The following is a 26761-nucleotide window of genomic DNA, read 5'->3' as shown; positions in this document are numbered from 1 at the left end:
TAATATAATGTATAATGCTGGTATTAGAGTGTCAGCTCTGTGGTGTTATCTCCCTGTGATGTAATATAATGTATAATGCTGGTATTAGAGTGTCAGCTCTGTGGTATAATCTCCCTGTGATGTAATATAATGTATAATACTGGTATTAGAGTGTCAGCTCTGTGGTATTATCTCCCTGTGGTGTAATATAATGTATAATGCTGGTATTAGAGTGTCAGCTCTGTGGTATTATCTCCCTGTGATGTAATATAATGTATAATACTGGTATTAGAGTGTCAGCTCTGTGGTATAATCTCCCTGTGATGTAATATAATGTATAATGCTGGTATTAGAGTGTCAGCTCTGTGGTATTATCTCCCTGTGATGTAATATAATATATAATGCTGGTATTAGAGTGTCAGCTCTGTGGTATTATCTCCCTGTGATGTAATATAATGTATAATGCTGGTATTAGAGTGTCAGCTCTGTGGTATAATCTCCCTGTGATGTAATATAATGTATAATGCTGGTATTAGAGTGTCAGCTCTGTGGTATAATCTCCCTGTGATGTGATATAATGTATAATGCTGGTATTAGAGTGTCAGCTCTGTGGTATAATCTCCCTGTGATGTAATATAAATGTATAATGCTGGTATTAGAGTGTCAGCTCTGTGGTATTATCTCCCTGTGATGTAATATAATGTATAATGCTGGTATTAGAGTGTCAGCTCTGTGGTATTATCTCCCTGTGATGTAATATAATGTATAATGCTGGTGTTAGAGTGTCAGCTCTGTGGTATTATCTCCCTGTGATGTAATATAATGTATAATGCTGGTATTAGAGTGTCAGCTCTGTGGTATTATCTCCCTGTGATGTAATATAATGTATAATGCTGGTATTAGAGTGTCAGCTCTGTGGTATTATCTCCCTGTGATGTAATATAATGTATAATGCTGGTATTAGAGTGTCAGCTCTGTGGTATAATCTCCCTGTGATGTAATATAATGTATATGCTGGTATTAGAGTGTCAGCTCTGTGGTGTTATCTCCCTGTGATGTAATATAATGTATAATGCTGGTATTAGAGTGTCAGCTCTGTGGTATTATCTCCCTGTGATGTAATATAATGTATAATACTGGTATTAGAGTGTCAGCTCTGTGGTATTATCTCCCTGTGATGTAATATAATGTATAATGCTGGTATTAGAGTGTCAGCTCTGTGGTATTATCTCCCTGTGATGTAATATAATGTATAATGCTGGTATTAGAGTGTCAGCTCTGTGGTATTATCTCCCTGTGATGTAATATAATGTATAATGCTGGTATTAGAGTGTCAGCTCTGTGGTATTATCTCCCTGTGATGTAATATAATGTATAATGCTGGTATTAGAGTGTCAGCTCTGTGGTATAATCTCCCTGTGATGTAATATAATGTATAATGCTGGTATTAGAGTGTCAGCTCTGTGGTATAATCTCCCTGTGATGTAATATAATGTATAATGCTGGTATTAGAGTGTCAGCTCTGTGGTGTTATCTCCCTGTGATGTAATATAATGTATAATGCTGGTATTAGAGTGTCAGCTCTGTGGTATTATCTCCCTGTGATGTAATATAATGTATAATACTGGTATTAGAGTGTCAGCTCTGTGGTATTATCTCCCTGTGATGTATATAATGTATAATGCTGGTATTAGAGTGTCAGCTCTGTGGTATTATCTCCCTGTGATGTAATATAATGTATAATGCTGGTATTAGAGTGTCAGCTCTGTGGTATAATCTCCCTGTGATGTAATATAATGTATAATGCTGGTATTAGAGTGTCAGCTCTGTGGTATTATCTCCCTGTGATGTAATATAATGTATAATGCTGGTATTAGAGTGTCAGCTCTGTGGTGTAATCTCCCTGTGATGTAATATAATGTATAATGCTGGTATTAGAGTGTCAGCTCTGTGGTATTATCTCCCTGTGATGTAATATAATGTATAATGCTGGTATTAGAGTGTCAGCTCTGTGGTATTATCTCCCTGTGATGTAATATAATGTATAATGCTGGTATTAGAGTGTCAGCTCTGTGGTATAATCTCCCTGTGATGTAATATAATGTATAATGCTGGTATTAGAGTGTCAGCTCTGTGGTATAATCTCCCTGTGATGTAATATAATGTATAATGCTGGTATTAGAGTGTCAGCTCTGTGGTATTATCTCCCTGTGATGTAATATAATGTATAATACTGGTATTAGAGTGTCAGCCTGTGGTGTTATCTCCCTGTGATGTAATATAATGTATAATGCTGGTATTAGAGTGTCAGCTCTGTGGTATAATCTCCCTGTGATGTAATATAATGTATAATGCTGGTATTAGAGTGTCAGCTCTGTGGTATAATCTCCCTGTGATGTAATATAATGTATAATGCTGGTATTAGAGTGTCAGCTCTGTGGTATTATCTCCCTGTGATGTAATATAATGTATAATGCTGGTATTAGAGTGTCAGCTCTGTGGTATTATCTCCCTGTGATGTAATATAATGTATAATGCTGGTATTAGAGTGTCAGCTCTGTGGTATAATCTCCCTGTGGTGTAATATAATGTATAATGCTGGTATTAGAGTGTCAGCTCTGTGGTGTTATCTCCCTGTGATGTAATATAATGTATAATGCTGGTATTAGAGTGTCAGCTCTGTGGTATTATCTCCCTGTGATGTAATATAATGTATAATGCTGGTATTAGAGTGTCAGCTCTGTGGTATTATCTCCCTGTGGTGTAATATAATGTATAATGCTGGTATTAGAGTGTCAGCTCTGTGGTATAATCTCCCTGTGATGTAATATAATGTATAATGCTGGTATTAGAGTGTCAGCTCTGTGGTATAATCTCCCTGTGATGTAATATAATGTATAATGCTGGTATTAGAGTGTCAGCTCTGTGGTATTATCTCCCTGTGGTGTAATATAATGTATAATGCTGGTATTAGAGTGTCAGCTCTGTGGTATTATCTCCCTGTGATGTAATATAATGTATAATGCTGGTGTTAGAGTGTCAGCTCTGTGGTGTTATCTCCCTGTGATGTAATATAATGTATAATGCTGGTATTAGAGTGTCAGCTCTGTGGTATAATCTCCCTGTGATGTAATATAATGTATAATGCTGGTATTAGAGTGTCAGCTCTGTGGTATAATCTCCCTGTGATGTAATATAATGTATAATGCTGGTATTAGAGTGTCAGCTCTGTGGTATAATCTCCCTGTGATGTAATATAATGTATAATGCTGGTATTAGAGTGTCAGCTCTGTGGTGTTATCTCCCTGTGATGTAATATAATGTATAATGCTGGTATTAGAGTGTCAGCTCTGTGGTGTTATCTCCCTGTGATGTAATATAATGTATAATGCTGGTATTAGAGTGTCAGCTCTGTGGTATTATCTCCCTGTGATGTAATATAATGTATAATGCTGGTATTAGAGTGTCAGCTCTGTGGTGTAATCTCCCTGTGATGTAATATAATGTATAATGCTGGTATTAGAGTGTCAGCTCTGTGGTATAATCTCCCTGTGATGTAATATAATGTATAATGCTGGTATTAGAGTGTCAGCTCTGTGGTATAATCTCCCTGTGATGTAATATAATGTATAATGCTGGTATTAGAGTGTCAGCTCTGTGGTATAATCTCCCTGTGATGTAATATAATGTATAATGCTGGTATTAGAGTGTCAGCTCTGTGGTATAATCTCCCTGTGATGTAATATAATGTATAATGCTGGTATTAGAGTGTCAGCTCTGTGGTGTTATCTCCCTGTGATGTAATATAATGTATAATGCTGGTATTAGAGTGTCAGCTCTGTGGTATTATCTCCCTGTGATGTAATATAATGTATAATGCTGGTATTAGAGTGTCAGCTCTGTGGTATTATCTCCCTGTGATGTAATATAATGTATAATGCTGGTATTAGAGTGTCAGCTCTGTGGTATTATCTCCCTGTGATGTAATATAATGTATAATGCTGGTATTAGAGTGTCAGCTCTGTGGTATAATCTCCCTGTGGTGTAATATATGTATAATGCTGGTATTAGAGTGTCAGCTCTGTGGTGTTATCTCCCTGTGATGTAATATAATATATAATGCTGGTATTAGAGTGTCAGCTCTGTGGTATAATCTCCCTGTGATGTAATATAATGTATAATGCTGGTATTAGAGTGTCAGCTCTGTGGTATAATCTCCTGTGATGTAATATAATGTATAATGCTGGTATTAGAGTGTCAGCTCTGTGGTATAATCTCCCTGTGATGTAATATAATGTATAATGCTGGTATTAGAGTGTCAGCTCTGTGGTGTTATCTCCCTGTGATGTAATATAATGTATAATGCTGGTATTAGAGTGTCAGCTCTGTGGTATAATCTCCCTGTGATGTAATATAATGTATAATGCTGGTATTAGAGTGTCAGCTCTGTGGTATAATCTCCCTGTGATGTAATATAATGTATAATGCTGGTATTAGAGTGTCAGCTCTGTGGTATAATCTCCCTGTGATGTAATATAATGTATAATGCTGGTATTAGAGTGTCAGCTCTGTGGTATAATCTCCCTGTGATGTAATATAATGTATAATGCTGGTATTAGAGTGTCAGCTCTGTGGTATTATCTCCCTGTGATGTAATATAATGTATAATGCTGGTATTAGAGTGTCAGCTCTGTGGTATAATCTCCCTGTGATGTAATATAATGTATAATGCTGGTATTAGAGTGTCAGCTCTGTGGTATTATCTCCCTGTGATGTAATATAATGTATAATGCTGGTATTAGAGTGTCAGCTCTGTGGTATTATCTCCCTGTGATGTAATATAATGTATAATGCTGGTATTAGAGTGTCAGCTCTGTGGTATAATCTCCCTGTGATGTAATATAATGTATAATGCTGGTATTAGAGTGTCAGCTCTGTGGTGTTATCTCCCTGTGATGTAATATAATGTATAATGCTGGTATTAGAGTGTCAGCTCTGTGGTATAATCTCCCTGTGATGTAATATAATGTATAATGCTGGTATTAGAGTGTCAGCTCTGTGGTATTATCTCCCTGTGATGTAATATAATGTATAATGCTGGTATTAGAGTGTCAGCTCTGTGGTGTTATCTCCCTGTGATGTAATATAATGTATAATGCTGGTATTAGAGTGTCAGCTCTGTGGTCTTATCTCCCTGTGATGTAATATAATGTATAATGCTGGTATTAGAGTGTCAGCTCTGTGGTATAATCTCCCTGTGATGTAATATAATGTATAATGCTGGTATTAGAGTGTCAGCTCTGTGGTATTATCTCCCTGTGATGTAATATAATGTATAATGCTGGTATTAGAGTGTCAGCTCTGTGGTGTAATCTCCCTGTGATGTAATATAATGTATAATGCTGGTATTAGAGTGTCAGCTCTGTGGTATAATCTCCCTGTGATGTAATATAATGTATAATGCTGGTATTAGAGTGTCAGCTCTGTGGTGTTATCTCCCTGTGATGTAATATAATGTATAATGCTGGTATTAGAGTGTCAGCTCTGTGGTATTATCTCCCTGTGATGTAATATAATGTATAATGCTGGTATTAGAGTGTCAGCTCTGTGGTGTTATCTCCCTGTGATGTAATATAATGTATAATGCTGGTATTAGAGTGTCAGCTCTGTGGTATTATCTCCCTGTGATGTAATATAATGTATAATGCTGGTATTAGAGTGTCAGCTCTGTGGTGTAATCTCCCTGTGATGTAATATAATGTATAATGCTGGTATTAGAGTGTCAGCTCTGTGGTATAATCTCCCTGTGATGTAATATAATGTATAATGCTGGTATTAGAGTGTCAGCTCTGTGGTATAATCTCCCTGTGATGTAATATAATGTATAATGCTGGTATTAGAGTGTCAGCTCTGTGGTGTTATCTCCCTGTGATGTAATATAATGTATAATGCTGGTATTAGAGTGTCAGCTCTGTGGTATATCTGCCTGTGATGTAATATAATGTATAATACTGGTATTAGAGTGTCAGCTCTGTGGTATAATCTCCCTGTGATGTAATATAATATATAATGCTGGTATTAGAGTGTCAGCTCTGTGGTGTTATCCCCCTGTGATGTAATATAATGTATAATGCTGGTATTAGAGTGTCAGCTCTGTGGTGTAATCTCCCTGTGATGTAATATAATATATAATGCTGGTATTAGAGTGTCAGCTCTGTGGTATAATCTCCCTGTGATGTAATATAATGTATAATGCTGGTATTAGAGTGTCAGCTCTGTGGTATAATCTCCCTGTGATGTAATATAATGTATAATGCTGGTATTAGAGTGTCAGCTCTGTGGTATTATCTCCCTGTGATGTAATATAATGTATAATGCTGGTATTAGAGTGTCAGCTCTGTGGTATAATCTCCCTGTGATGTAATATAATGTATAATGCTGGTATTAGAGTGTCAGCTCTGTGGTATTATCTCCCTGTGATGTAATATAATGTATAATGCTGGTATTAGAGTGTCAGCTCTGTGGTGTTATCTCCCTGTGATGTAATATAATGTATAATGCTGATATTAGAGTGTCAGCTCTGTGGTATAATCTCCCTGTGATGTAATATAATGTATAATGCTGGTATTAGAGTGTCAGCTCTGTGGTGTTATCTCCCTGTGATGTAATATAATGTATAATGCTGGTATTAGAGTGTCAGCTCTGTGGTATAATCTCCCTGTGATGTAATATAATGTATAATGCTGGTATTAGAGTGTCAGCTCTGTGGTCTTATCTCCCTGTGATGTAATATAATGTATAATGCTGGTATTAGAGTGTCAGCTCTGTGGTATAATCTCCCTGTGATGTAATATAATGTATAATGCTGGTATTAGAGTGTCAGCTCTGTGGTATTATCTCCCTGTGATGTAATATAATGTATAATGCTGGTATTAGAGTGTCAGCTCTGTGGTATAATCTCCCTGTGATGTAATATAATGTATAATGCTGGTATTAGAGTGTCAGCTCTGTGGTATAATCTCCCTGTGATGTAATATAATATATAATGCTGGTATTAGAGTGTCAGCTCTGTGGTGTTATCTCCCTGTGATGTAATATAATGTATAATGCTGGTATTAGAGTGTCAGCTCTGTGGTGTTATCTCCCTGTGATGTAATATAATGTATAATGCTGGTATTAGAGTGTCAGCTCTGTGGTGTTATCTCCCTGTGATGTAATATAATGTATAATACTGGTATTAGAGTGTCAGCTCTGTGGTATAATCTCCCTGTGATGTAATATAATGTATAATGCTGGTATTAGAGTGTCAGCTCTGTGGTATTATCTCCCTGTGATGTAATATAATGTATAATGCTGGTATTAGAGTGTCAGCTCTGTGGTATTATCTCCCTGTGATGTAATATAATGTATAATGCTGGTATTAGAGTGTCAGCTCTGTGGTATAATCTCCCTGTGATGTAATATAATATATAATGCTGGTATTAGAGTGTCAGCTCTGTGGTATTATCTCCCTGTGATGTAATATAATGTATAATGCTGGTATTAGAGTGTCAGCTCTGTGGTATAATCTCCCTGTGATGTAATATAATGTATAATGCTGGTATTAGAGTGTCAGCTCTGTGGTATTATCTCCCTGTGATGTAATATAATGTATAATGCTGGTATTAGAGTGTCAGCTCTGTGGTATTATCTCCCTGTGATGTAATATAATGTATAATGCTGGTATTAGAGTGTCAGCTCTGTGGTATTATCTCCCTGTGATGTAATATAATGTATAATGCTGGTATTAGAGTGTCAGCTCTGTGGTATAATCTCCCTGTGATGTAATATAATGTATAATGCTGGTATTAGAGTGTCAGCTCTGTGGTGTTATCTCCCTGTGATGTAATATAATGTATAATGCTGGTATTAGAGTGTCAGCTCTGTGGTCTTATCTCCCTGTGATGTAATATAATGTATAATGCTGGTATTAGAGTGTCAGCTCTGTGGTATAATCTCCCTGTGATGTAATATAATGTATAATGCTGGTATTAGAGTGTCAGCTCTGTGGTATTATCTCCCTGTGATGTAATATAATGTATAATGCTGGTATTAGAGTGTCAGCTCTGTGGTATTATCTCCCTGTGATGTAATATAATGTATAATGCTGGTATTAGAGTGTCAGCTCTGTGGTATAATCTCCCTGTGATGTAATATAATGTATAATGCTGGTATTAGAGTGTCAGCTCTGTGGTATAATCTCCCTGTGATGTAATATAATGTATAATGCTGGTATTAGAGTGTCAGCTCTGTGGTGTTATCTCCCTGTGATGTAATATAATGTATAATGCTGGTATTAGAGTGTCAGCTCTGTGGTATAATCTCCCTGTGATGTAATATAATGTATAATGCTGGTATTAGAGTGTCAGCTCTGTGGTATTATCTCCCTGTGATGTAATATAATGTATAATGCTGGTATTAGAGTGTCAGCTCTGTGGTATTATCTCCCTGTGATGTAATATAATGTATAATGCTGGTATTAGAGTGTCAGCTCTGTGGTGTAATCTCCCTGTGATGTAATATAATGTATAATGCTGGTATTAGAGTGTCAGCTCTGTGGTGTTATCTCCCTGTGATGTAATATAATATATAATGCTGGTATTAGAGTGTCAGCTCTGTGGTCTTATCTCCCTGTGATGTAATATAATGTATAATGCTGGTATTAGAGTGTCAGCTCTGTGGTATAATCTCCCTGTGATGTAATATAATGTATAATGCTGGTATTAGAGTGTCAGCTCTGTGGTATTATCTCCCTGTGATGTAATATAATGTATAATGCTGGTATTAGAGTGTCAGCTCTGTGGTATTATCTCCCTGTGATGTAATATAATGTATAATGCTGGTATTAGAGTGTCAGCTCTGTGGTATAATCTCCCTGTGATGTAATATAATATATAATGCTGGTATTAGAGTGTCAGCTCTGTGGTATAATCTCCCTGTGATGTAATATAATGTATAATACTGGTATTAGAGTGTCAGCTCTGTGGTGTTATCTCCCTGTGATGTAATATAATGTATAATGCTGGTATTAGAGTGTCAGCTCTGTGGTATAATCTCCCTGTGATGTAATATAATGTATAATGCTGGTATTAGAGTGTCAGCTCTGTGGTATTATCTCCCTGTGATGTAATATAATGTATAATGCCGGTATTAGAGTGTCAGCTCTGTGGTATTATCTCCCTGTGATGTAATATAATGTATAATGCTGGTATTAGAGTGTCAGCTCTGTGGTATAATCTCCCTGTGATGTAATATAATGTATAATACTGGTATTAGAGTGTCAGCTCTGTGGTATAATCTCCCTGTGATGTAATATAATGTATAATGCTGGTATTAGAGTGTCAGCTCTGTGGTGTTATCTCCCTGTGATGTAATATAATGTATAATGCTGGTATTAGAGTGTCAGCTCTGTGGTATAATCTCCCTGTGATGTAATATAATGTATAATGCTGGTATTAGAGTGTCAGCTCTGTGGTATTATCTCTCTGTGATGTAATATAATGTATAATGCTGGTATTAGAGTGTCAGCTCTGTGGTATTATCTCCCTGTGATGTAATATAATGTATAATGCTGGTATTAGAGTGTCAGCTCTGTGGTATAATCTCCCTGTGGTGTAATATAATGTATAATGCTGGTATTAGAGTGTCAGCTCTGTGGTATAATCTCCCTGTGATGTAATATAATGTATAATGCTGGTATTAGAGTGTCAGCTCTGTGGTGTTATCCCCCTGTGATGTAATATAATGTATAATGCTGGTATTAGAGTGTCAGCTCTGTGGTGTTATCTCCCTGTGATGTAATATAATGTATAATGCTGGTATTAGAGTGTCAGCTCTGTGGTGTTATCTCCCTGTGATGTAATATAATGTATAATGCTGGTATTAGAGTGTCAGCTCTGTGGTATTATCTCCCTGTGATGTAATATAATGTATAATGCTGGTATTAGAGTGTCAGCTCTGTGGTATAATCTCCCTGTGATGTAATATAATGTATAATGCTGGTATTAGAGTGTCAGCTCTGTGGTATTATCTCCCTGTTATGTAATATAATGTATAATGCTGGTATTAGAGTGTCAGCTCTGTGGTATTATCTCCCTGTGATGTAATATAATGTATAATGCTGGTATTAGAGTGTCAGCTCTGTGGTATAATCTCCCTGTGATGTAATATAATGTATAATGCTGGTATTAGAGTGTCAGCTCTGTGGTATAATCTCCCTGTGATGTAATATAATGTATAATGCTGGTATTAGAGTGTCAGCTCTGTGGTGTTATCTCCCTGTGATGTAATATAATGTATAATGCTGGTATTAGAGTGTCAGCTCTGTGGTATAATCTCCCTGTGATGTAATATAATGTATAATGCTGGTATTAGAGTGTCAGCTCTGTGGTATTATCTCCCTGTGATGTAATATAATGTATAATGCTGGTATTAGAGTGTCAGCTCTGTGGTATAATCTCCCTGTGATGTAATATAATGTATAATGCTGGTATTAGAGTGTCAGCTCTGTGGTGTTATCTCCCTGTGATGTAATATAATGTATAATGCTGGTATTAGAGTGTCAGCTCTGTGGTATAATCTCCCTGTGATGTAATATAATGTATAATGCTGGTATTAGAGTGTCAGCTCTGTGGTGTTATCTCCCTGTGATGTAATATAATGTATAATGCTGGTATTAGAGTGTCAGCTCTGTGGTGTTATCTCCCTGTGATGTAATATAATGTATAATGCTGGTATTAGAGTGTCAGCTCTGTGGTGTTATCTCCCTGTGATGTAATATAATGTATAATGCTGGTATTAGAGTGTCAGCTCTGTGGTATTATCTCCCTGTGATGTAATATAATGTATAATGCTGGTATTAGAGTGTCAGCTCTGTGGTATTATCTCCCTGTGATGTAATATAATGTATAATGCTGGTATTAGAGTGTCAGCTCTGTGGTATAATCTCCCTGTGATGTAATATAATGTATAATGCTGGTATTAGAGTGTCAGCTCTGTGGTATTATCTCTCTGTGATGTAATATAATGTATAATGCTGGTATTAGAGTGTCAGCTCTGTGGTATTATCTCCCTGTGATGTAATATAATGTATAATGCTGGTATTAGAGTGTCAGCTCTGTGGTATTATCTCCCTGTGATGTAATATAATGTATAATGCTGGTATTAGAGTGTCAGCTCTGTGGTATTATCTCCCTGTGATGTAATATAATGTATAATGCTGGTATTAGAGTGTCAGCTCTGTGGTATAATCTCCCTGTGATGTAATATAACGTATAATGCCGGTATTAGAGTGTCAGCTCTGTGGTATTATCTCCCTGTGATGTAATATAATGTATAATGCTGGTATTAGAGTGTCAGCTCTGTGGTATTATCTCCCTGTGATGTAATATAATGTATAATGCTGGTATTAGAGTGTCAGCTCTGTGGTATAATCTCCCTGTGATGTAATATAACGTATAATGCTGGTATTAGAGTGTCAGCTCTGTGGTATTATCTCCCTGTGATGTAATATAACGTATAATACTGGTATTAGAGTGTCAGCTCTGTGGTATAATCTCCCTGTGATGTAATATAATGTATAATGCTGGTATTAGAGTGTCAGCTCTGTGGTGTAATCTCCCTGTGATGTAATATAATGTATAATGCTGGTATTAGAGTGTCAGCTCTGTGGTATTATCTCCCTGTGATGTAATATAATGTATAATGCTGGTATTAGAGTGTCAGCTCTGTGGTGTTATCTCCCTGTGATGTAATATAATGTATAATGCTGGTATTAGAGTGTCAGCTCTGTGGTATTATCTCCCTGTGATGTAATATAATGTATAATGCTGGTATTAGAGTGTCAGCTCTGTGGTATTATCTCCCTGTGATGTAATATAATGTATAATGCTGGTATTAGAGTGTCAGCTCTGTGGTATAATCTCCCTGTGATGTAATATAATGTATAATGCTGGTATTAGAGTGTCAGCTCTGTGGTATAATCTCCCTGTGATGTAATATAATGTATAATGCTGGTATTAGAGTGTCAGCTCTGTGGTATAATCTCCCTGTGATGTAATATAATGTATAATGCTGGTATTAGAGTGTCAGCTCTGTGGTGTTATCTCCCTGTGATGTAATATAATGTATAATGCTGGTATTAGAGTGTCAGCTCTGTGGTATTATCTCCCTGTGATGTAATATAATGTATAATGCTGGTATTAGAGTGTCAGCTCTGTGGTGTTATCTCCCTGTGATGTAATATAATGTATAATGCTGGTATTAGAGTGTCAGCTCTGTGGTGTTATCTCCCTGTGATGTAATATAATGTATAATGCTGGTATTAGAGTGTCAGCTCTGTGGTGTTATCTCCCTGTGATGTAATATAATGTATAATGCTGGTATTAGAGTGTCAGCTCTGTGGTGTTATCTCCCTGTGATGTAATATAATGTATAATGCTGGTATTAGAGTGTCAGCTCTGTGGTATTATCTCCCTGTGATGTAATATAATGTATAATGCTGGTATTAGAGTGTCAGCTCTGTGGTATAATCTCCCTGTGATGTAATATAATGTATAATGCTGGTATTAGAGTGTCAGCTCTGTGGTATAATCTCCCTGTGATGTAATATAATGTATAATGCTGGTATTAGAGTGTCAGCTCTGTGGTATTATCTCCCTGTGATGTAATATAATGTATAATGCTGGTATTAGAGTGTCAGCTCTGTGGTATAATCTCCCTGTGATGTAATATAATGTATAATGCTGGTATTAGAGTGTCAGCTCTGTGGTATAATCTCCCTGTGATGTAATATAATGTATAATGCTGGTATTAGAGTGTCAGCTCTGTGGTATAATCTCCCTGTGATGTAATATAATGTATAATGCTGGTATTAGAGTGTCAGCTCTGTGGTGTTATCTCCCTGTGATGTAATATAATGTATAATGCTGGTATTAGAGTGTCAGTTCTGTGGTATTATCTCCCTGTGATGTAATATAATGTATAATGCTGGTATTAGAGTGTCAGCTCTGTGGTATAATCTCCCTGTGATGTAATATAATGTATAATGCTGGTATTAGAGTGTCAGCTCTGTGGTGTTATCTCCCTGTGATGTAATATAATGTATAATGCTGGTATTAGAGTGTCAGCTCTGTGGTATTATCTCCCTGTGATGTAATATAATGTATAATGCTGGTATTAGAGTGTCAGCTCTGTGGTATAATCTCCCTGTGATGTAATATAATGTATAATGCTGGTATTAGAGTGTCAGCTCTGTGGTGTTATCTCCCTGTGATGTAATATAATGTATAATGCTGGTATTAGAGTGTCAGCTCTGTGGTATTATCTCCCTGTGATGTAATATAATGTATAATGCTGGTATTAGAGTGTCAGCTCTGTGGTATTATCTCCCTGTGATGTAATATAATGTATAATGCTGGTATTAGAGTGTCAGCTCTGTGGTGTTATCTCCCTGTGATGTAATATAATGTATAATGCTGGTATTAGAGTGTCAGCTCTGTGGTATAATCTCCCTGTGGTGTAATATAATGTATAATGCTGGTATTAGAGTGTCAGCTCTGTGGTATAATCTCCCTGTGATGTAATATAATGTATAATGCTGGTATTAGAGTGTCAGCTCTGTGGTGTTATCTCCCTGTGATGTAATATAATGTATAATGCTGGTATTAGAGTGTCAGCTCTGTGGTATAATCTCCCTGTGATGTAAAATAATGTATAATGCTGGTATTAGAGTGTCAGCTCTGTGGTATTATCTCCCTGTGATGTAATATAATGTATAATGCTGGTATTAGAGTGTCAGCTCTGTGGTGTAATCTCCCTGTGATGTAATATAATGTATAATGCTGGTATTAGAGTGTCAGCTCTGTGGTATAATCTCCCTGTGATGTAATATAATGTATAATGCTGGTATTAGAGTGTCAGCTCTGTGGTATAATCTCCCTGTGATGTAATATAATGTATAATGCTGGTATTAGAGTGTCAGCTCTGTGGTATAATCTCCCTGTGATGTAATATAATGTATAATGCTGGTATTAGAGTGTCAGCTCTGTGGTATAATCTCCCTGTGATGTAATATAATGTATAATGCTGGTATTAGAGTGTCAGCTCTGTGGTATAATCTCCCTGTGATGTAATATAATGTATAATGCTGGTATTAGAGTGTCAGCTCTGTGGTATTATCTCCCTGTGATGTAATATAATGTATAATGCTGGTATTAGAGTGTCAGCTCTGTGGTATTATCTCCCTGTGATGTAATATAATGTATAATGCTGGTATTAGAGTGTCAGCTCTGTGGTATTATCTCCCTGTGATGTAATATAATGTATAATGCTGGTATTAGAGTGTCAGCTCTGTGGTATTATCTCCCTGTGATGTAAAATAATGTATAATGCTGGTATTAGAGTGTCAGCTCTGTGGTATTATCTCCCTGTGATGTAATATAATGTATAATGCTGGTATTAGAGTGTCAGCTCTGTGGTATTATCTCCCTGTGATGTAATATAATGTATAATGCTGGTATTAGAGTGTCAGCTCTGTGGTATTATCTCCCTGTGATGTAATATAATGTATAATGCTGGTATTAGAGTGTCAGCTCTGTGGTGTTATCCCCCTGTGATGTAATATAATGTATAATGCTGGTATTAGAGTGTCAGCTCTGTGGTATTATCTCCCTGTGATGTAATATAATGTATAATGCTGGTATTAGAGTGTCAGCTCTGTGGTATAATCTCCCTGTGATGTAATATAATGTATAATGCTGGTATTAGAGTGTCAGCTCTGTGGTGTTATCCCCCTGTGATGTAATATAATGTATAATGCTGGTATTAGAGTGTCAGCTCTGTGGTATAATCTCCCTGTGATGTAATATAATGTATAATGCTGGTATTAGAGTGTCAGCTCTGTGGTATTATCCCCCTGTGATGTAATATAATGTATAATGCTGGTATTAGAGTGTCAGCTCTGTGGTATTATCTCCCTGTGATGTAAAATAATGTATAATGCTGGTATTAGAGTGTCAGCTCTGTGGTATAATCTCCCTGTGATGTAATATAATGTATAATGCTGGTATTAGAGTGTCAGCTCTGTGGTATTATCTCCCTGTGATGTAATATAATGTATAATGCTGGTATTAGAGTGTCAGCTCTGTGGTATAATCTCCCTGTGATGTAATATAATGTATAATGCTGGTATTAGAGTGTCAGCTCTGTGGTGTTATCTCCCTGTGATGTAATATAATGTATAATGCTGGTATTAGAGTGTCAGCTCTGTGGTATTATCTCCCTGTGATGTAATATAATGTATAATGCTGGTATTAGAGTGTCAGCTCTGTGGTGTTATCTCCCTGTGATGTAATATAATGTATAATGCTGGTATTAGAGTGTCAGCTCTGTGGTATAATCTCCCTGTGATGTAATATAATGTATAATGCTGGTATTAGAGTGTCAGCTCTGTGGTATTATCCCCCTGTGATGTAATATAATGTATAATGCTGGTATTAGAGTGTCAGCTCTGTGGTATAATCTCCCTGTGATGTAATATAATGTATAATGCTGGTATTAGAGTGTCAGCTCTGTGGTGTTATCTCCCTGTGATGTAATATAATGTATAATGCTGGTATTAGAGTGTCAGCTCTGTGGTGTAATCTCCCTGTGATGTAATATAATGTATAATGCTGGTATTAGAGTGTCAGCTCTGTGGTATAATCTCCCTGTGATGTAATATAACGTATAATGCTGGTATTAGAGTGTCAGCTCTGTGGTATAATCTCCCTGTGATGTAATATAATGTATAATGCTGGTATTAGAGTGTCAGCTCTGTGGTATAATCTCCCTGTGATGTAATATAACGTATAATGCTGGTATTAGAGTGTCAGCTCTGTGGTATAATCTCCCTGTGATGTAAAATAATGTATAATGCTGGTATTAGAGTGTCAGCTCTGTGGTGTAATCTCCCTGTGATGTAATATAATATATAATGCTGGTATTAGAGTGTCAGCTCTGTGGTATAATCTCCCTGTGATGTAATATAATATATAATGCTGGTATTAGAGTGTCAGCTCTGTGGTATAATCTCCCTGTGATGTAATATAATGTATAATGCTGGTATTAGAGTGTCAGCTCTGTGGTGTTATCTCCCTGTGATGTAATATAATGTATAATGCTGGTATTAGAGTGTCAGCTCTGTGGTATAATCTCCCTGTGATGTAATATAATGTATAATGCTGGTATTAGAGTGTCAGCTCTGTGGTGTTATCTCCCTGTGATGTAATATAATGTATAATGCTGGTATTAGAGTGTCAGCTCTGTGGTGTTATCTCCCTGTGATGTAAAATAATGTATAATGCTGGTATTAGAGTGTCAGCTCTGTGGTATAATCTCCCTGTGATGTAATATAATGTATAATGCTGGTATTAGAGTGTCAGCTCTGTGGTATAATCTCCCTGTGATGTAATATAATGTATAATGCTGGTATTAGAGTGTCAGCTCTGTGGTATAATCTCCCTGTGATGTAATATAATGTATAATGCTGGTATTAGAGTGTCAGCTCTGTGGTATTATCTCCCTGTGATGTAATATAATGTATAATGCTGGTATTAGAGTGTCAGCTCTGTGGTGTAATCTCCCTGTGATGTAATATAATGTATAATGCTGGTATTAGAGTGTCAGCTCTGTGGTATAATCTCCCTGTGATGTAATATAATGTATAATGCTGGTATTAGAGTGTCAGCTCTGTGGTGTTATCTCCCTGTGATGTAATATCATGTATAATGCTGGTATTAGAGTGTCAGCTCTGTGGTGTTATCTCCCTGTGATGTAATATAATGTATAATGCTGGTATTAGAGTGTCAGCTCTGTGGTATTATCTCCCTGTGATGTAATATAATGTATAATGCTGGTATTAGAGTGTCAGCTCTGTGGTATAATCTCCCTGTGATGTAATATAATGTATAATGCTGGTATTAGAGTGTCAGCTCTGTGGTATAATCTCCCTGTGATGTAATATAATGTATAATGCTGGTATTAGAGTGTCAGCTCTGTGGTATTATCTCCCTGTGATGTAATATAATGTATAATGCTGGTATTAGAGTGTCAGCTCTGTGGTATTATCTCCCTGTGATGTAATATAATGTATAATGCTGGTATTAGAGTGTTAGCTCTGTGGTATTATCTCCCTGTGATGTAATATAATGTATAATGCTGGTGTTAGAGTGTCAGCTCTGTGGTATAATCTCCCTGTGATGTAATATAATGTATAATGCTGGTATTAGAGTGTCAGCTCTGTGGTATAATCTCCCTGTGATGTAATATAATGTATAATGCTGGTATTAGAGTGTCAGCTCTGTGGTATAATCTCCCTGTGATGTAATATAATGTATAATGCTGGTATTAGAGTGTCAGCTCTGTGGTATAATCTCCCTGTGATGTAATATAATGTATAATGCTGGTATTAGAGTGTCAGCTCTGTGGTATTATCTCCCTGTGATGTAATATAATGTATAATGCTGGTATTAGAGTGTCAGCTCTGTGGTATAATCTCCCTGTGATGTAATATAATGTATAATGCTGGTATTAGAGTGTCAGCTCTGTGGTATAATCTCCCTGTGATGTAATATAATGTATAATGCTGGTATTAGAGTGTCAGCTCTGTGGTATTATCTCCCTGTGATGTAATATAATGTATAATGCTGGTATTAGAGTGTCAGCTCTGTGGTGTTATCTCCCTGTGATGTAATATAATGTATAATGCTGGTATTAGAGTGTCAGCTCTGTGGTATAATCTCCCTGTGATGTAATATAATGTATAATGCTGGTATTAGAGTGTCAGCTCTGTGGTATAATCTCCCTGTGATGTAATATAATGTATAATGCTGGTATTAGAGTGTCAGCTCTGTGGTGTTATCTCCCTGTGATGTAAAATAATGTATAATGCTGGTATTAGAGTGTCAGCTCTGTGGTGTTATCCCCCTGTGATGTAATATAATGTATAATGCTGGTATTAGAGTGTCAGCTCTGTGGTATAATCTCCCTGTGATGTAAAATAATGTATAATGCTGGTATTAGAGTGTCAGCTCTGTGGTATTATCTCCCTGTGATGTAAAATAATGTATAATGCTGGTATTAGAGTGTCAGCTCTGTGGTGTTATCCCCCTGTGATGTAATATAATGTATAATGCTGGTATTAGAGTGTCAGCTCTGTGGTATTATCTCCCTGTGATGTAATATAATGTATAATGCTGGTATTAGAGTGTCAGCTCTGTGGTATAATCTCCCTGTGATGTAAAATAATGTATAATGCTGGTATTAGAGTGTCAGCTCTGTGGTATTATCTCCCTGTGATGTAAAATAATGTATAATGCTGGTATTAGAGTGTCAGCTCTGTGGTGTTATCCCCCTGTGATGTAATATAATGTATAATGCTGGTATTAGAGTGTCAGCTCTGTGGTATTATCTCCCTGTGATGTAATATAATGTATAATGCTGGTATTAGAGTGTCAGCTCTGTGGTATAATCTCCCTGTGATGTAATATAATGTATAATGCTGGTATTAGAGTGTCAGCTCTGTGGTGTTATCTCCCTGTGATGTAATATAATGTATAATGCTGGTATTAGAGTGTCAGCTCTGTGGTATAATCCCCCTGTGATGTAATATAATGTATAATGCTGGTATTAGAGTGTCAGCTCTGTGGTATAATCTCCCTGTGATGTAATATAATGTATAATGCTGGTATTAGAGTGTCAGCTCTGTGGTATAATCTCCCTGTGATGTAATATAATGTATAATGCTGGTATTAGAGTGTCAGCTCTGTGGTATTATCTCCCTGTGATGTAATATAATGTATAATGCTGGTATTAGAGTGTCAGCTCTGTGGTATAATCTCCCTGTGATGTAATATAATGTATAATGCTGGTATTAGAGTGTCAGCTCTGTGGTATAATCTCCCTGTGATGTAATATAATGTATAATGCTGGTATTAGAGTGTCAGCTCTGTGGTGTAATCTCCCTGTGATGTAATATAATGTATAATGCTGGTATTAGAGTGTCAGCTCTGTGGTATAATCTCCCTGTGATGTAATATAATGTATAATGCTGGTATTAGAGTGTCAGCTCTGTGGTATAATCTCCCTGTGATGTAATATAATGTATAATGCTGGTATTAGAGTGTCAGCTCTGTGGTATAATCTCCCTGTGATGTAATATAATGTATAATGCTGGTATTAGAGTGTCAGCTCTGTGGTATTATCTCCCTGTGATGTAATATAATGTATAATGCTGGTATTAGAGTGTCAGCTCTGTGGTGTTATCTCCCTGTGATGTAATATAATGTATAATGCTGGTATTAGAGTGTCAGCTCTGTGGTGTTATCTCCCTGTGATGTAATATAATGTATAATACTGGTATTAGAGTGTCAGCTCTGTGGTGTTGTCTCCCTGTGATGTAATATAATGTATAATGCTGGTATTAGAGTGTCAGCTCTGTGGTGTTATCTCCCTGTGATGTAATATAATGTATAATGCTGGTATTAGAGTGTCAGCTCTGTGGTGTTATCTCCCTGTGATGTAATATAATGTATAATGCTGGTATTAGAGTGTCAGCTCTGTGGTGTTATCTCCCTGTGATGTAATATAATGTATAATGCTGGTATTAGAGTGTCAGCTCTGTGGTGTTATCTCCCTGTGATGTAATATAATGTATAATGCTGGTATTAGAGTGTCAGCTCTGTGGTATAATCTCCCTGTGATGTAATATAATGTATAATGCTGGTATTAGAGTGTCAGCTCTGTGGTATAATCTCCCTGTGATGTAATATAATGTATAATGCTGGTATTAGAGTGTCAGCTCTGTGGTATAATCTCCCTGTGATGTAATATAATGTATAATGCTGGTATTAGAGTGTCAGCTCTGTGGTATAATCTCCCTGTGATGTAATATAATGTATAATGCTGGTATTAGAGTGTCAGCTCTGTGGTATTATCTCCCTGTGATGTAATATAATGTATAATGCTGGTATTAGAGTGTCAGCTCTGTGGTATAATCTCCCTGTGATGTAATATAATGTATAATGCTGGTATTAGAGTGTCAGCTCTGTGGTATAATCTCCCTGTGATGTAATATAATGTATAATGCTGGTATTAGAGTGTCAGCTCTGTGGTATAATCTCCCTGTGATGTAATATAATGTATAATGCTGGTATTAGAGTGTCAGCTCTGTGGTGTAATCTCCCTGTGATGTAATATAATGTATAATGCTGGTATTAGAGTGTCAGCTCTGTGGTATTATCTCCCTGTGATGTAATATAATATATAATGCTGGTATTAGAGTGTCAGCTCTGTGGTATTATCTCCCTGTGATGTAATATAATGTATAATGCTGGTATTAGAGTGTCAGCTCTGTGGTATTATCTCCCTGTGATGTAATATAATGTATAATGCTGGTATTAGAGTGTCAGCTCTGTGGTGTTATCTCCCTGTGATGTAATATAATGTATAATGCTGGTATTAGAGTGTCAGCTCTGTGGTGTTGTCTCCCTGTGATGTAATATAATGTATAATGCTGGTATTAGAGTGTCAGCTCTGTGGTGTTATCTCCCTGTGATGTAATATAATGTATAATGCTGGTATTAGAGTGTCAGCTCTGTGGTATAATCTCCCTGTGATGTAATATAATGTATAATGCTGGTATTAGAGTGTCAGCTCTGTGGTATAATCTCCCTGTGATGTAATATAATGTATAATGCTGGTATTAGAGTGTCAGCTCTGTGGTATAATCTCCCTGTGATGTAATATAATGTATAATGCTGGTATTAGAGTGTCAGCTCTGTGGTATAATCTCCCTGTGATGTAATATAATGTATAATGCTGGTATTAGAGTGTCAGCTCTGTGGTATAATCTCCCTGTGATGTAATATAATGTATAATGCTGGTATTAGAGTGTCAGCTCTGTGGTATTATCTCCCTGTGATGTAATATAATGTATAATGCTGGTATTAGAGTGTCAGCTCTGTGGTGTAATCTCCCTGTGATGTAATATAATGTATAATGCTGGTATTAGAGTGTCAGCTCTGTGGTGTTATCTCCCTGTGATGTAATATAATGTATAATGCTGGTATTAGAGTGTCAGCTCTGTGGTATAATCTCCCTGTGATGTAATATAATGTATAATGCTGGTATTAGAGTGTCAGCTCTGTGGTATTATCTCCCTGTGATGTAATATAATGTATAATGCTGGTATTAGAGTGTCAGCTCTGTGGTGTTATCTCCCTGTGATGTAATATAATGTATAATGCTGGTATTAGAGTGTCAGCTCTGTGGTGTTATCTCCCTGTGATGTAATATAATGTATAATGCTGGTATTAGAGTGTCAGCTCTGTGGTATAATCTCCCTGTGATGTAATATAATGTATAATGCTGGTATTAGAGTGTCAGCTCTGTGGTATAATCTCCCTGTGATGTAATATAATGTATAATGCTGGTATTAGAGTGTCAGCTCTGTGGTATAATCTCCCTGTGATGTAATATAATGTATAATGCTGGTATTAGAGTGTCAGCTCTGTGGTATAATCTCCCTGTGATGTAATATAATGTATAATGCTGGTATTAGAGTGTCAGCTCTGTGGTATAATCTCCCTGTGATGTAATATAATGTATAATGCTGGTATTAGAGTGTCAGCTCTGTGGTATAATCTCCCTGTGATGTAATATAATGTATAATGCTGGTATTAGAGTGTCAGCTCTGTGGTATAATCTCCCTGTGATGTAATATAATGTATAATGCTGGTATTAGAGTGTCAGCTCTGTGGTATTATCTCCCTGTGATGTAAAATAATGTATAATGCTGGTATTAGAGTGTCAGCTCTGTGGTGTTATCCCCCTGTGATGTAATATAATGTATAATGCTGGTATTAGAGTGTCAGCTCTGTGGTATTATCTCCCTGTGATGTAATATAATGTATAATGCTGGTATTAGAGTGTCAGCTCTGTGGTATAATCTCCCTGTGATGTAATATAATGTATAATGCTGGTATTAGAGTGTCAGCTCTGTGGTATTATCTCCCTGTGATGTAAAATAATGTATAATGCTGGTATTAGAGTGTCAGCTCTGTGGTGTTATCTCCCTGTGATGTAATATAATGTATAATGCTGGTATTAGAGTGTCAGCTCTGTGGTATAATCTCCCTGTGATGTAATATAATGTATAATGCTGGTATTAGAGTGTCAGCTCTGTGGTATTATCCCCCTGTGATGTAATATAATGTATAATGCTGGTATTAGAGTGTCAGCTCTGTGGTATTATCTCCCTGTGATGTAATATAATGTATAATGCTGGTATTAGAGTGTCAGCTCTGTGGTATAATCTCCCTGTGATGTAATATAATGTATAATGCTGGTATTAGAGTGTCAGCTCTGTGGTATTATCTCCCTGTGATGTAAAATAATGTATAATGCTGGTATTAGAGTGTCAGCTCTGTGGTATAATCTCCCTGTGATGTAATATAATGTATAATGCTGGTATTAGAGTGTCAGCTCTGTGGTATTATCTCCCTGTGATGTAATATAATGTATAATGCTGGTATTAGAGTGTCAGCTCTGTGGTATTATCTCCCTGTGATGTAATATAATGTATAATGCTGGTATTAGAGTGTCAGCTCTGTGGTATAATCTCCCTGTGATGTAATATAATGTATAATGCTGGTATTAGAGTGTCAGCTCTGTGGTGTAATCTCCCTGTGATGTAATATAATGTATAATGCTGGTATTAGAGTGTCAGCTCTGTGGTATTATCTCCCTGTGATGTAATATAATGTATAATGCTGGTATTAGAGTGTCAGCTCTGTGGTATAATCTCCCTGTGATGTAATATAATGTATAATGCTGGTATTAGAGTGTCAGCTCTGTGGTATAATCTCCCTGTGGTGTAATATAATGTATAATGCTGGTATTAGAGTGTCAGCTCTGTGGTGTTATCTCTCTGTGATGTAATATAATGTATAATGCTGGTATTAGAGTGTCAGCTCTGTGGTATAATCTCCCTGTGATGTAATATAATGTATAATGCTGGTATTAGAGTGTCAGCTCTGTGGTATTATCTCCCTGTGATGTAATATAATGTATAATGCTGGTATTAGAGTGTCAGCTCTGTGGTATAATCTCCCTGTGATGTAATATAATGTATAATGCTGGTATTAGAGTGTCAGCTCTGTGGTGTTATCTCCCTGTGATGTAATATAATGTATAATGCTGGTATTAGAGTGTCAGCTCTGTGGTATTATCCCCCTGTGATGTAATATAATGTATAATGCTGGTATTAGAGTGTCAGCTCTGTGGTGTTATCTCCCTGTGATGTAATATAATGTATAATGCTGGTATTAGAGTGTCAGCTCTGTGGTATTATCTCCCTGTGATGTAATATAATGTATAATGCTGGTATTAGAGTGTCAGCTCTGTGGTATAATCTCCCTGTGATGTAATATAATATATAATGCTGGTATTAGAGTGTCAGCTCTGTGGTATAATCTCCCTGTGATGTAATATAATGTATAATGCTGGTATTAGAGTGTCAGCTCTGTGGTGTTATCTCCCTGTGATGTAATATAATGTATAATGCTGGTATTAGAGTGTCAGCTCTGTGGTGTTATCTCCCTGTGATGTAATATAATGTATAATGCTGGTATTAGAGTGTCAGCTCTGTGGTATAATCTCCCTGTGATGTAATATAATGTATAATGCTGGTATTAGAGTGTCAGCTCTGTGGTATAATCTCCCTGTGATGTAATATAATGTATAATGCTGGTATTAGAGTGTCAGCTCTGTGGTGTAATCTCCCTGTGATGTAATATAATGTATAATGCTGGTATTAGAGTGTCAGCTCTGTGGTGTTATCTCCCTGTGATGTAATATAATGTATAATGCTGGTATTAGAGTGTCAGCTCTGTGGTATTATCTCCCTGTGATGTAATATAATGTATAATGCTGGTATTAGAGTGTCAGCTCTGTGGTATAATCTCCCTGTGATGTAATATAATGTATAATGCTGGTATTAGAGTGTCAGCTCTGTGGTGTTATCTCCCTGTGATGTAATATAATGTATAATGCTGGTATTAGAGTGTCAGCTCTGTGGTATAATCTCCCTGTGATGTAATATAATGTATAATGCTGGTATTAGAGTGTCAGCTCTGTGGTGTTATCTCCCTGTGATGTAATATAATGTATAATGCTGGTATTAGAGTGTCAGCTCTGTGGTATAATCTCCCTGTGATGTAATATAACGTATAATGCTGGTATTAGAGTGTCAGCTCTGTGGTATAATCTCCCTGTGATGTAATATAATGTATAATGCTGGTATTAGAGTGTCAGCTCTGTGGTGTTATCTCCCTGTGATGTAATATAATGTATAATGCTGGTATTAGAGTGTCAGCTCTGTGGTATTATCTCCCTGTGATGTAATATAATGTATAATGCTGGTATTAGAGTGTCAGCTCTGTGGTGTAATCTCCCTGTGATGTAATATAATGTATAATGCTGGTGTTAGAGTGTCAGCTCTGTGGTATAATCTCCCTGTGATGTAATATAATGTATAATGCTGGTATTAGAGTGTCAGCTCTGTGGTATAATCTCCCTGTGATGTAATATAATGTATAATGCTGGTATTAGAGTGTCAGCTCTGTGGTATAATCTCCCTGTGATGTAATATAATGTATAATGCTGGTATTAGAGTGTCAGCTCTGTGGTATAATCTCCCTGTGATGTAATATAATGTATAATGCTGGTATTAGAGTGTCAGCTCTGTGGTATAATCTCCCTGTGATGTAATATAATGTATAATGCTGGTATTAGAGTGTCAGCTCTGTGGTATAATCTCCCTGTGATGTAATATAATGTATAATGCTGGTATTAGAGTGTCAGCTCTGTGGTATTATCTCCCTGTGATGTAATATAATGTATAATGCTGGTATTAGAGTGTCAGCTCTGTGGTATAATCTCCCTGTGATGTAAAATAATGTATAATGCTGGTATTAGAGTGTCAGCTCTGTGGTGTTATCTCCCTGTGATGTAATATAATGTATAATGCTGGTGTTAGAGTGTCAGCTCTGTGGTATAATCTCCCTGTGATGTAATATAATGTATAATGCTGGTATTAGAGTGTCAGCTCTGTGGTATAATCTCCCTGTGATGTAAAATAATGTATAATGCTGGTATTAGAGTGTCAGCTCTGTGGTATAATCTCCCTGTGATGTAAAATAATATATAATGCTGGTATTAGAGTGTCAGCTCTGTGGTGTTATCTCCCTGTGATGTAATATAATGTATAATGCTGGTATTAGAGTGTCAGCTCTGTGGTATTATCTCCCTGTGATGTAATATAATGTATAATGCTGGTATTAGAGTGTCAGCTCTGTGGTGTTATCCCCCTGTGATGTAATATAATGTATAATGCTGGTATTAGAGTGTCAGCTCTGTGGTATTATCTCCCTGTGATGTAATATAATGTATAATGCTGGTATTAGAGTGTCAGCTCTGTGGTATAATCTCCCTGTGATGTAATATAATGTATAATGCTGGTATTAGAGTGTCAGCTCTGTGGTATTATCTCCCTGTGATGTAATATAATGTATAATGCTGGTATTAGAGTGTCAGCTCTGTGGTGTTATCTCCCTGTGATGTAATATAATGTATAATGCTGGTATTAGAGTGTCAGCTCTGTGGTATAATCTCCCTGTGGTGTAATATAACGTATAATACTGGTATTAGAGTGTCAGCTCTGTGGTATAATCTCCCTGTGATGTAATATAATGTATAATGCTGGTATTAGAGTGTCAGCTCTGTGGTATTATCTCTCTGTGATGTAATATAATGTATAATGCTGGTATTAGAGTGTCAGCTCTGTGGTATTATCTCCCTGTGATGTAATATAATGTATAATGCTGGTATTAGAGTGTCAGCTCTGTGGTATATTCTCCCTGTGATGTAATATAATGTATAATGCTGGTATTAGAGTGTCAGCTCTGTGGTATAATCTCCCTGTGATGTAATATAATGTATAATGCTGGTATTAGAGTGTCAGCTCTGTGGTGTTATCTCCCTGTGATGTAATATAATGTATAATGCTGGTATTAGAGTGTCAGCTCTGTGGTGTTATCTCCCTGTGATGTAATATAATGTATAATGCTGGTATTAGAGTGTCAGCTCTGTGGTGTTATCTCCCTGTGATGTAATATAATGTATAATGCTGGTATTAGAGTGTCAGCTCTGTGGTATAATCTCCCTGTGATGTAATATAATGTATAATGCTGGTATTAGAGTGTCAGCTCTGTGGTATAATCTCCCTGTGATGTAATATAATGTATAATGCTGGTATTAGAGTGTCAGCTCTGTGGTGTTATCTCCCTGTGATGTAATATAATGTATAATGCTGGTATTAGAGTGTCAGCTCTGTGGTATTATCTCCCTGTGATGTAATATAATGTATAATGCTGGTATTAGAGTGTCAGCTCTGTGGTGTTATCTCCCTGTGATGTAATATAATGTATAATGCTGGTATTAGAGTGTCAGCTCTGTGGTATAATCTCCCTGTGATGTAATATAATGTATAATGCTGGTATTAGAGTGTCAGCTCTGTGGTATTATCCCCCTGTGATGTAATATAATGTATAATGCTGGTATTAGAGTGTCAGCTCTGTGGTATAATCTCCCTGTGATGTAATATAATGTATAATGCTGGTATTAGAGTGTCAGCTCTGTGGTATAA

At 36.5% G+C, this 26761-nt stretch overlaps 1 protein-coding gene across 1 annotated transcript in view; it reads right to left on the bottom strand.

Annotated features, from left to right (window-relative positions):
• LOC142743742 (protocadherin-16-like) overlaps positions 1-26761 on the bottom strand; it is a 95409-nt gene that overhangs the window by 67206 nt on the left and 1442 nt on the right. The gene's annotated exons all lie outside the window — the stretch shown is intronic.

This window comes from Rhinoderma darwinii, chromosome 2, assembly GCF_050947455.1.
Source record: "Rhinoderma darwinii isolate aRhiDar2 chromosome 2, aRhiDar2.hap1, whole genome shotgun sequence".
In the NCBI taxonomy this organism is placed as follows: domain Eukaryota; kingdom Metazoa; phylum Chordata; class Amphibia; order Anura; family Rhinodermatidae; genus Rhinoderma; species Rhinoderma darwinii.
This window is presented reverse-complemented; position numbering and strand designations above follow the sequence as displayed.